Source organism: Camarhynchus parvulus, chromosome 3 (assembly GCF_901933205.1).
Source record: "Camarhynchus parvulus chromosome 3, STF_HiC, whole genome shotgun sequence".
Taxonomy (NCBI): domain Eukaryota; kingdom Metazoa; phylum Chordata; class Aves; order Passeriformes; family Thraupidae; genus Camarhynchus; species Camarhynchus parvulus.
In genome coordinates this window covers 21,072,993-21,082,992 of record NC_044573.1, presented here as the reverse complement: position 1 = coordinate 21,082,992, position 10,000 = coordinate 21,072,993, and the positions used below count along the sequence as shown (strand labels likewise).

At 54.0% G+C, this 10,000-nt stretch overlaps 1 protein-coding gene across 1 annotated transcript in view; it reads left to right on the top strand.

Moving 5' to 3' along the window:
* Positions 1 to 4,093: 4,093 nt before the first annotated feature.
* Positions 4,094 to 10,000, top strand: part of PROX1 (prospero homeobox 1) — a 49,549-nt gene continuing 43,642 nt past the window's right edge. The window contains 2 exon segments of the mRNA XM_030946157.1: positions 4,094 to 4,266; positions 4,483 to 4,607. The gene's annotated coding sequence lies outside the window, so the exon portion shown is untranslated.

The following is a 10,000-nucleotide window of genomic DNA, read 5'->3' as shown; positions in this document are numbered from 1 at the left end:
ACAGACACAGGAAGGAAAATGATCAAAGAAAAGGCAGTTTCAACAATATACCCCTGTCACTTCCAATTTTGTTGTCAGACTCCAAAGGGGCAGAGGAATCACTCATGGTCATGGGCACACTGCAAAAGTTTTCCAAGTTTCTTGCATCTGTTTGTTTGGTTTTTTTTTCCTTAAAAATGGAATGCAAGCACAGAAAGCCATCAACAGCAGCAAAACTTTTCAGAGGCACCAAAATTTGGAGGATTTTTTTTTGAACACAGAACTGACAACCCTCATATCTGGAGGATTAGTAGCATTTTGACCTGAAGTTTGTGACACACGCCAAGCATTAAGCAGAGCAGAAGAGAACCCACAAACCTGAGCACGCCCAGGCTTTGCATCCAAACTTTGTGAACATTGATTACTTTTTGTTTGGATTCAAAACACCATAACTTAGAAAATAAACAGTGTAACTGCCTCATAACCTAGAAATGGCTAAGAAGAGGACTAGTGTCTACCTCACAGCCTATTAATTACTAGGAAAAAGACCCAGGGCTTCTACAGGAGTGCACAGACAGACCGGAATCTATGACAGGTTGCTAGCAGGGACCACAGTTGCAGGTGTTCAGGGGACTGGGGGCAGCGAGGTACAGAAACAGCCACACCACCACACACACCAGCCAGAGGCTGCCCTGCCCCTGCCCAAGCCACCAGGTCGCAGAGTAGGCACCAGGGATGGCTTTGCTCGCTACAGATCCTGAACCTGAGCTGCTGGCACGGACCCCTTCTGAGGGATTAAATTCTTGAGGGGAAAAAAGCTTTTCCTCCAACTCTAAAATTTGGGTGGTGGGTGGGGGATTAGTGCTGAGCTTTGAATCATCAGCTTGCATTCCTCAAGAGGCTGTCTGCCCATCCTCCAGGATTAAGAGGGTCCTCAGCACTCGGTGCCCCAGATGGCAGGGGAGTGGGAAGTGTGGATCTCATTCCAGTTGCGCTTACTGGTGTGGCAGATCGTAGGGCCCGTGGGTTTAGACTTGGAAAACTTGCAAGACACGGGGCTGGAGGAAGGTAACCTGCACGCAGCTACGGAAAGGAGGCAGCTGGGCTGGAGAATGGGTGGAAGCCTGCGCACACGCCTGGGGCCAGACTGCTGCCACTGCTTTGCCATGTGACCCAGGGGACATCGCTCCACTCCCAGAGCCTCAGTTTCTCTTTTGGGCAGATTAACAGTGGTTGAAGTTAAAGTGAGACCCGGTGGTGAGAAGCACAGTGTCAGAGGCAGCTATTTACTTATTTATTTACATTTGCACGGCTCGGCTTCTTCTCTACGAGTATCTCGGTGTCTTTTAAAACAAAAAACAAACAAAACAAAAAGGAAAAAAAAAAAAAAAAAAGGAAAGCGTCCAAGCGAGACATTCCCCCGCCAAATTTAGCCTATCTCCTCCTGCGTCCAGACACACTTCTGCGCCCTTGTCTCGCAGCCCCTGCAGCACTTACAGCTACACCGGGAGGCTGAGTGTGTCACCCCAGCCAGCCGAGCCCCGCAAGAGCCCGCGGGCCCTGCCCCGGGCCGGCCGTGCCGCCTCTCCGCGCCCGCGGAGCGCAGCGCAGCCCCGGCCGCTCCCGTCGGGCCGCGCCATCCCCATCCCCATCCCCATCGGTCCCGGCGGCGGAGGGCCCGGTGCTCCTGTCTCGAAAGGTGTCAAATTAAAATAATTCTCGGCAAAGCCATCCCGGCACTTTCGCGGGCCTGGAGGGCGCCACGGGCACCGGGCACAGATGCGGGGCCGCCCAGCGCTCGGACTGCGGGAGCAGAGCGGCAGCAGCGCGGCGTCCCGGGATGCGCCCCGTTACACCGGGGATTCTGGCTCACTCACAGCGCGGGGCTGGCCAGCGCTGGGCCTCGGAAGGCGGCACGACACAGCAGGGCTCTTGCGAGGGTCCCCGACCCCGAGGAGCGGCTCTCTGAGTGCCGCGGGGCCAGGCAGCCCCGAGCGGCCGGGCCCCCGCCCGCCTGCGAGCCCCGACGGGCCGGGCGCCGCCGCCGCCGGAGGTTTCGCCTCGCAAGGGCACCGGGCTCTAGGGCGAGTGCGGCCGCATCTCCTCGCGATCCCGGCAGGGACATGTAATTTTTTAAACTCGAAGCAGCTCCCCTGCGACAGCTCCGGCAGTCCCTTCAGCCGGTCCCGGGCGATTTCTCAGAGATCGGCTGCGGTGGCTTGTCGCGTTGCTCATGCACCCGCGTTAGTGACCCCGCTCCCGCCGCGGAGGCACCGCGGAGCCGCCCCCGGCCGAGGCGGCGGCAGCCGGGCCCGGCGGCAGGCACCGAGGAGCCGGCGCGGGGCACACGCGTTTCACCCCGCGGGCAGGGCAGGGGCTGGCCCCGGAGGGCGGGTGTGCTGCCCGGCCCGGCTCCCAAACTTTTGGCACGGAGGGCAGCCCTCTCAGCACAGCCTGCTGTCCGCACCCAGGCGTGGGGCCGGCGCCGCGCCTCCCCTCTAGTGAGACGGATGTTCACAGTGGGACTAGCGGAGCAGCTGCCCGCCTCAGCGGCGGCACCGGCAGCACGACGAGCAGGGGACGAGGTGCGGCCCGGCCCCTCGCCGCTGGCACAGAGTGGCAGCGCCAAGTTTTGGTGCGCCTGCCCTGGCAGCTCTGGCCCCATCGGGGCTCTCCCCTGCACTCGGGACTCCCTCTCCCGCCGCCCCGAGGGGCGGGCGCGGGCGGACGGGCCCGGCGAGGCAGCGCCGTCCTTACCTGTCGCCGAGCGCCCTGCAGCGCTCCGCTGCCACTCGGCCCTCCGCAGGACTTTATTCCCTCTCCCTGGTGTATCCCCCGCTGTCCGCAAGTCTGAAGCTGTTTCCCCTCGTCCAGCCTCGCCTCCCCGCCGGCAGCGGCCGGGCAAATCGCAGCGGCAGGGGCACGGGTTGCGGGCGCTCCCTGTCCCGCGCTGCGGAAATCCGCGGTCGGGCGGGACAGAGCGCGCCCGACAGGTTAGGGTCCGGATCGCAGCCCGGACCAGCCGAGATCCACTATTGTGTTTGGTTTTTTTTTATCTCCCAATTTTTTTCCCCCAAGCTTTCCACTGGAGGCGGCCGGGAGCGGGATGGGATAGGGTTAAGTTGAGCTAAACTTGGGTCGTGCTGCGCAGGGGGCTGGGACCGCCAGCAGCGAAGACCCGTGTCTCGGTACCACCGGTTGTTCCACGCGCCGCAACCTGATGCTCGATTTCGTGTTTATTTCCTGCCTCCCACGTGGAAAATGCCCGCGCGGCTGCCGCTGACAGCGAAGCCGCTGGCACTGGGCGGCGGCGAGGTAGCCGTGCCGCGGGCTGGGCGGCCGCGGGCCCGTCTCTCCCCAAGTTTGTGACCCGCGTGGGGCGGCAGCGCCCGTGGACGCGCGTTTGCTCCAGCGCCCGATGCTTTACGCGCGAAAGAGGCGCACCCCGTGGCCCCGACACTGCTCTGCGGAAGCCTTCTCGCGTGGCAAACTTTATCGCACGGGGCACCGCAGAGCAGCCCCCGCCCACGCGAGGGTGACTCTCCTGAAGTTTGTCACCCATCCCTCTCTCTCCACGCGGGGCGGCTGTTGTCCGCCCCTCGCCGGTGCGCGGCAGAGGTGCGCGGGGCGCCCCGTCGGGCCGCTTCTGCCGGCGATCCCGCCCCGCGTCCGTCCATCCGTCCGTCCCCGCCGCAGGTGCGCGGCCGCCGCCACCTTCCCGCGGGGACGGGGCGGGGCGACCCTCATCCCCCCCGCGCTCCCCTCTCCTCTCTCCCCGCTCCTGCCAAGTTCTCCCCGTCCCCCCCGTCCGTCCCAAGGAGCCTCCCGATTGGGCGCCGGGCCGGGCCCACGTCACTCCGAGTGTGACGTCTAGTCTTCCTGTTTCCTTCAGCTGTGTCTTAAAGTAAATCTTGTGGCGGTGCGGAGCGCTGCTCGGCTCGGCCAGCCCAGCCCAGCCCAGCCCAGCCCTGCCCCGCGCCGCTCCCGCCGCCCCCGCTCCGCTCCGCGCCCGCCGCTCCGTTGCGCTCCGCTCCGCTCGGCGCCCGCAGCCCCGCGGCCGCTGCCCGCCCGCGCTCCCGCCCGCGCTCGCCCTCCCCCGCGCGATTATCATATTCATCAACGGCATCAGGGGCTGCCGGCTGCGCGCGCGTGTCCGCGTGTGCGTGTGTGCGTGTGCGGGGCGCGTGTGCTCTGTGTGTGTGTGCATGTGCGTGTGCGTGTCGCCCTTTCTCTCGTTCCACCGGCAAAAAAAGAAAGCGAGGCTCAGTTTCGTCGCCTTTGCACAGAGTAAGTACCCGCTCCCCCTCCGCGCCCCCTCCGTCCCTCCCCGCTTTCTCGGCCTTTTCAGGTCTTTCGGGGTTTTTTTTTTAAATTTTTTTTTTTTTTTACCCCTAAATTCGCACTTGCTTGGGCTGCTCTAAATGGTCCGGGGGGAGGGGGGCGGTGATGAAATCCCCAGCAAAATATTGATCACCGTTATCAAACCTGTGCTTCTTTTTCCAGGGGGCAAAATTGCAGTGACTTTATTAGCTGAGTAGTTTTAATTCCCCGGTAGATAAAGCGGTAAGGATTTGTGAGCGGTAAGGAGCCCGATGGAGCGCTCACCGTAGCCTGCCCAGGGCTGAAGAGTAAGTGACCTGCTCGTTGTTAGGTGATCCTCCCCCCCTTCCCCTTCGCTCTCTCGCTGCCACCTTTTGTGGTCCGCTCTTTATTTTATTCCGTGGGTTGGAGGGCAGTTTTGCGGGGACGGAAAGCGCAGCGAGTATTTGGCTTCTTGTTGTTGTTCTGAGCTTCTTTCTCCCCCCGTCCCCGCCGAAGTTCCCCATCCCCGCTTTAAACTCCTGCTCCGCTCCTCCGAGCCTCCTCTTTGTCCTGTTTATTATAGCTGCCTTGCTTTTTGTCTCTTCCAATTTGCCTGTCATTTGCATGTCGCTACTTCTCCTTTTTAACCCAAGCCGGGAAGGACAGGGACTTTTTATTCTTACTCTTCTTACCCTTGCAATTACTTTTTTATTTCCAAGCGTGGGACGAGCCGCGAATGGTGGAAATGTATAGAAAATGGGATTTGAGTGGTAGGTAGCGAGCACATGAGAAGAGATCAAATGCAAGTCGCGGGATAAGAGCCTTGATCTGGGAAAAGATTAGGATTATTGGTACTTTCTATTTGTTTGGTTGTTGTTTGTTGATTTTTTTTTCCTCCGGGGGGGATTTAATTCTTTCTTAGCCGTTGATGGAGATCTTTCTTGGCTTTTTCGATTTTCTGTTTAGCGGCTGAGTGACCCGGCTCACTTTGCCGTGTGTTTGCACGGAGTTAAAGCGCAGGCGGGAGCGGTGCTGGGGGGCGTGGGGCCTGCGCGGAGGGGGCGCGCAGGGCAGCGCTGGCGGGAGGGGGGCGCCGAGATCGCGGGGCCCGACAGCAGCGGGCGGCCCGACGGGCTCCGGGCCGCAGCTCCGCGGCACCGGGCACTCCGCGGGGGCAGAGCGGGGCCCGCGGCTCTTTGCAGAGAGGGAGAAAGTTGCGCGGCCGCCCGCGGTCCCTGCGCGGCGTCTGGCGGGGCCGGGGCAGGTGCGGGGCGCTGCGGGCAGGTGCGCGCCGGGGGGCGGCCGCGGAGCGGCCGGGTGGCTCGGCCCCCTGCGCCGGGAGAGCCGGGGCGGCGGGGGCAGCGGCGGGAAGCGGTGCCCGCGGGCCGTGCGGGGGGCGCGGCCGAGGCGGGATGGAGCTCCCCGAGGGGCCAGCGTCGCGTCCTTGTGGTTGTGCCCCGGCCGCGGAAGAGCAGGTACGCGGGATATTAACTTAATGTCTTTGATAAAGTAGGGAATTTCAGTCAGGGCTGACAAGGGACACGGCTGCAGACTAGAGGTGCCCTTGAATGTCGGGCAAAAGTTGCCAGGACGAGCTTTGGAAAGCCGCTGGTTTCCCACAGGTCCCGAGCGCTGAGCAGACCCCGTGGTGTTTCTGGCTGTATGGCGAGTGTCACCCCAAACCCATCATCCGGGTCTGGGGACGGGTGGGGAGCACGTGGAAAGCATCCACGCATCTCTGGCCATGCCTTGGTGGCAGAAGGTGCTGTGTTGTTGAGTGCAGGACACAGAAACATTTTTGTGTCACTGTGAGGTGTAAAAGCTCAGATTATTTGTCACTTCCATTGCCTGTAGAGGTTTGGCAATATGCAGGATGAATTATATGGAGGCAGTTTCCTTAGCCGTAGATTTGCATGTGGTACGTATCCTTTATGTCTTCTTCCTACAATTTTTCTCTGAGTTGCCATCAATCACTTTAAGTTTATGACCACTGCAGCTCATTTTGCATTTATTTTATCTGCTTTTCGTCCAGAACTTACCTTTAGCAGCAATATCACATTCTGTGAAATGTTTATTAATACTCAAGGGTAGACAGAGTATCAACATTTCAGGAGTTGAACTGTGATAAAAAGTACAATGTATATACTTTTCACTAACAGCTCCCTATTAAATTGTTCTGTAAAGTATCCTGCATTCAGAGAATGGCACTGTCGGTATATACAGTTAACTTCCCTGCCTGCTGAACTCTGAGGCCTCTCAGTTTGTATAACTTATCTCTTTTATGATTGCTTGATAAGTTGAGATGTTCATAAGAATGGACACATTTTCAAATTGAAAAGTTTAATTCAGTTTGGGGCAGAATTGTAAATACTGCAATTTGTAGTCTCTAAATAGTGATTTATTCTGACTCAAAGTGCAACCTAACTGCTAAATTAAGTAATTTTAAAAATGTGATGTAATGACATCGCGTAGTGTGGAAAAAATAGTATATTGGAAAACTTGGGCTGAATTCAGAGTAGGAATCTTGAGAACCTTTCAGTATTGTCTCTACACCGAGGCCATGTGAATTATTTTCTTCATGATCAGTGAAATAACAAGGACCAAACTGGCTTGAGAGGAGGAAAATGTTTTCGGTTTTCTACTTTGAGCAGCTTGATTTCTTTTTCTCGTTCAAAAGATCTGTTTCCTCAAGCAGTGCTGAGCAGGACTACGTGATGGAGGGCCCTGCATCTCCCCAGTTTAAAGGCCTGAACTAATGAGATGCCGAATCCCTCCTGTTACTGAGCTCTGTAGTTGATGGGAATTGCGGATGTTTGGCATTCATAGGAATTGCTGAATACCTTGCTCTATTGGGCCCTGGGTATCACTAGGTTCATAAAACAAGGGTTGGTTTTTCCTTTAAGGCTAAAGAGCAAGCAGCGTAATTTTGAAGTAAATCAGGCACTGATTTTTGCTGCTGCTTCTTCTTATGGAGAAATCCTAGTAAAGTAGTTTTTTACTGCCCAAATAGTTCCTCACCCTTACTGCCTTGTTTCAAATTCCTTGATAGGCATCTCGGCTAAGTGAGTTGGATAATCTTTTCTCCCAAGAAAACTTGTGTTAGAACTGTACAGAAAGGTAGTACTTTCTCCCAAGAACGCTTGTGTCAGAGCTGTGCAAAAAGGTAGCACTTTCTCATTAGTGGCTGATGTGATTTTAGCACTGAACAGATATGGTGAACAGATGTCATCTGTTCTTCAAATTTTAGCTGTGGTTTTGTGCACGAAATGCTGTTGACTAGAATAATTTTCATCCTATGCTTCCTGGCTGATTCTGGCAAAGCCATACCCGGTGTGGTGCGTTAGAGTGTAAGATCTAAATATTTCTATCAGCAGAAGCATGTTAAATTTCTTGCATGGTATTGGCATAATGGGCTGACATGAAGCAGGCAGACTCTGGACCAACGAAAGTAGTCGGCTTGTGAAAAGATGGGAACGATTTCAGCTGTATAAACTGATATCTCCTTGAATTCATCCAAGCATATCCATCAAGTTTAGCACTCTTGTGCTGTGTATTTAATGGCTGTTCAGGTTAGGCTAGGGTTCTTCAAAGGGGCTGACGAGGGCGCGTTTGAATTTACATCTCCTTTGCATCCTGTAGGTGTTTGAATTAATCTAGGAGAAAATGATCAACATCTTTCTAGATCAAGATGAGTTAACACAATTGATTACAAAAATTGATTTATTAATAGTGAGTATGGTTAAATACCTGACATCATACTCATTTTGACAAACCATTCTAGCCAAAGGTTTGGTAACAGCAACTCTTTGAGGCTTAGAAATTAATCTGTTTCCATTTTAAATGTCAATGCATATCAAATGGATATGAAATAAACCCATGTCTGTAGCTGCTGTGCTGTTAAGAGGTTATTCATAGCTACATTGTAATCATATCTCCTTAAACAAAAGATTTGAAAGTAAATTTGTAAATAAAATACTACTGCTATATTTATGGGTGGATATAGAAAGTGCTGAGGTCCTTGGTATGATTTTTAATTCCATCGGCATGGAAAACGTTTGGTTTCTGAGGAAGCCATGTTGTGCGAGTTGAGGCTGGAGATGTGGCCGGTGAATTTAACATAAACTACACTCGGCATGCGAGGAGTATCAAAAGCGATGCATAAACCAAATTTAACCTTCACAAATTTAAAACTCTGCAATTTGGAAAGAAATGGTTCTTCTGGAGATTTCTACGTAGATCTTGACAACCAAAGCCTATCTTGCCAGCTCTGTTTTTCTGGAGAGCTGGGCAAAGACTTGAGATGTATAAAATATAGTTTTGAGACAATGTGCAGCCAAAGTACTGGTGGCTGTCTAAAGGACACACACTTCCTAATTATTTCTCCCCCTCCCCGAGATTTCCTTATTTATTCAGTTCTAATCTAATCAGTCTTGAATTCTGCCTGTCGTGGTTGGGATTTTGCATCCCGCTCTATGTGCCATTCCACTCCCCTTGAGGTGCAAATTGGTTTTGGTCCTCAGAGAATGAAATATTAACTGGCCATTCAATACCCATTCTGTTTTGTCAGGCTAAAGTAGAACTATTTCTCGTATTTAAGCCGAAAGGCACGTAAGCCTTAAAGCTGGCAGCCTGGCTGGCTCAGGATAACACCAGGGCAAATGGGAGATGTTGCTTAATACCCAGGTTAAGCGTACAATAACTCCAATGCTTTCAGCTTCCATCGAGGGAAGGAGGGGACATGGCTCTGGAGCACCTCCTGCCACATGTTTGCGGTGGCAGGAACGGGCTGTGGAGCTGTGGCTGGTGCGGGGGCTTGGGGAGGGAAATGGACACTGGGGAGGAAGGATGCATGGCAATGACCTTCCAACCTGGCGCAGGACAGCCTATTTCCTGAGCTGCTGACTCAAGGGTACAGCAAGCCCTCCCCATGTGTGTCCTTGGTTGGGATTGGGCAAGAGAGAGGGGAACCGTGGTCAGGCACCTCGAATTTTCTGGGAAAAGTGCAAAACTTGTAACCTGACATGAGGTTTCTGGTGTGAGTCTGGGAACGTATTGCTGGCTCTCAGTCAAGCATAGCTTGACTGCAGAAAAGGAAGGAAAAGTGTGAAGGTTTTCAGTGTTGGTGGGTTTTGTTTGTGGTTTGTTTTCTTTCCCTATTGGCAAGTATTATCTTTATGGTAGATGCCTTCAGAGTATCTTAGGTGAAATAAGCAGGAGCTCTTTCAGTTGTCTTCCAATTAGTTTAGATCTCTTTCAAATGAACACCACTGGACTGAAAGGTCAAACTCAGCCCTGGCTTATTCTGTGCCAGTGCCTTGGCCAGTTCGTTACGAAAACAGCCCTTCTGATATTCCTCAGGTTTTTTGGGTTTTTTTTGGTGATGCTCTAATTGTAAGGCCTAATTCTGCCCCCTGAAAAGCTCCATTTGCATCAGTTGGGAGAAAGCAGGAGACAGTCTTTTAGACCCTGCCAAGCAGGGCCTGACCCTACCCCTCACACACAACAGGATTTTGGTATCCCTGGACTCCCGGGGCGTTGCTTGGAGGGTGGGATGCTCCTTGGTGTGCAGGCGGCAGAATTGGGCCCCTGCAACAGAAATCCTTGTTATTTTATTATTTTCATCATGAGGTAACCAAACTTAATTCACTTAATGTACTTTTTGATAAGAAAAGATCTCTGAAGACAGTGACCAGATAATAGGTCAAGGTGTTTGGATTTT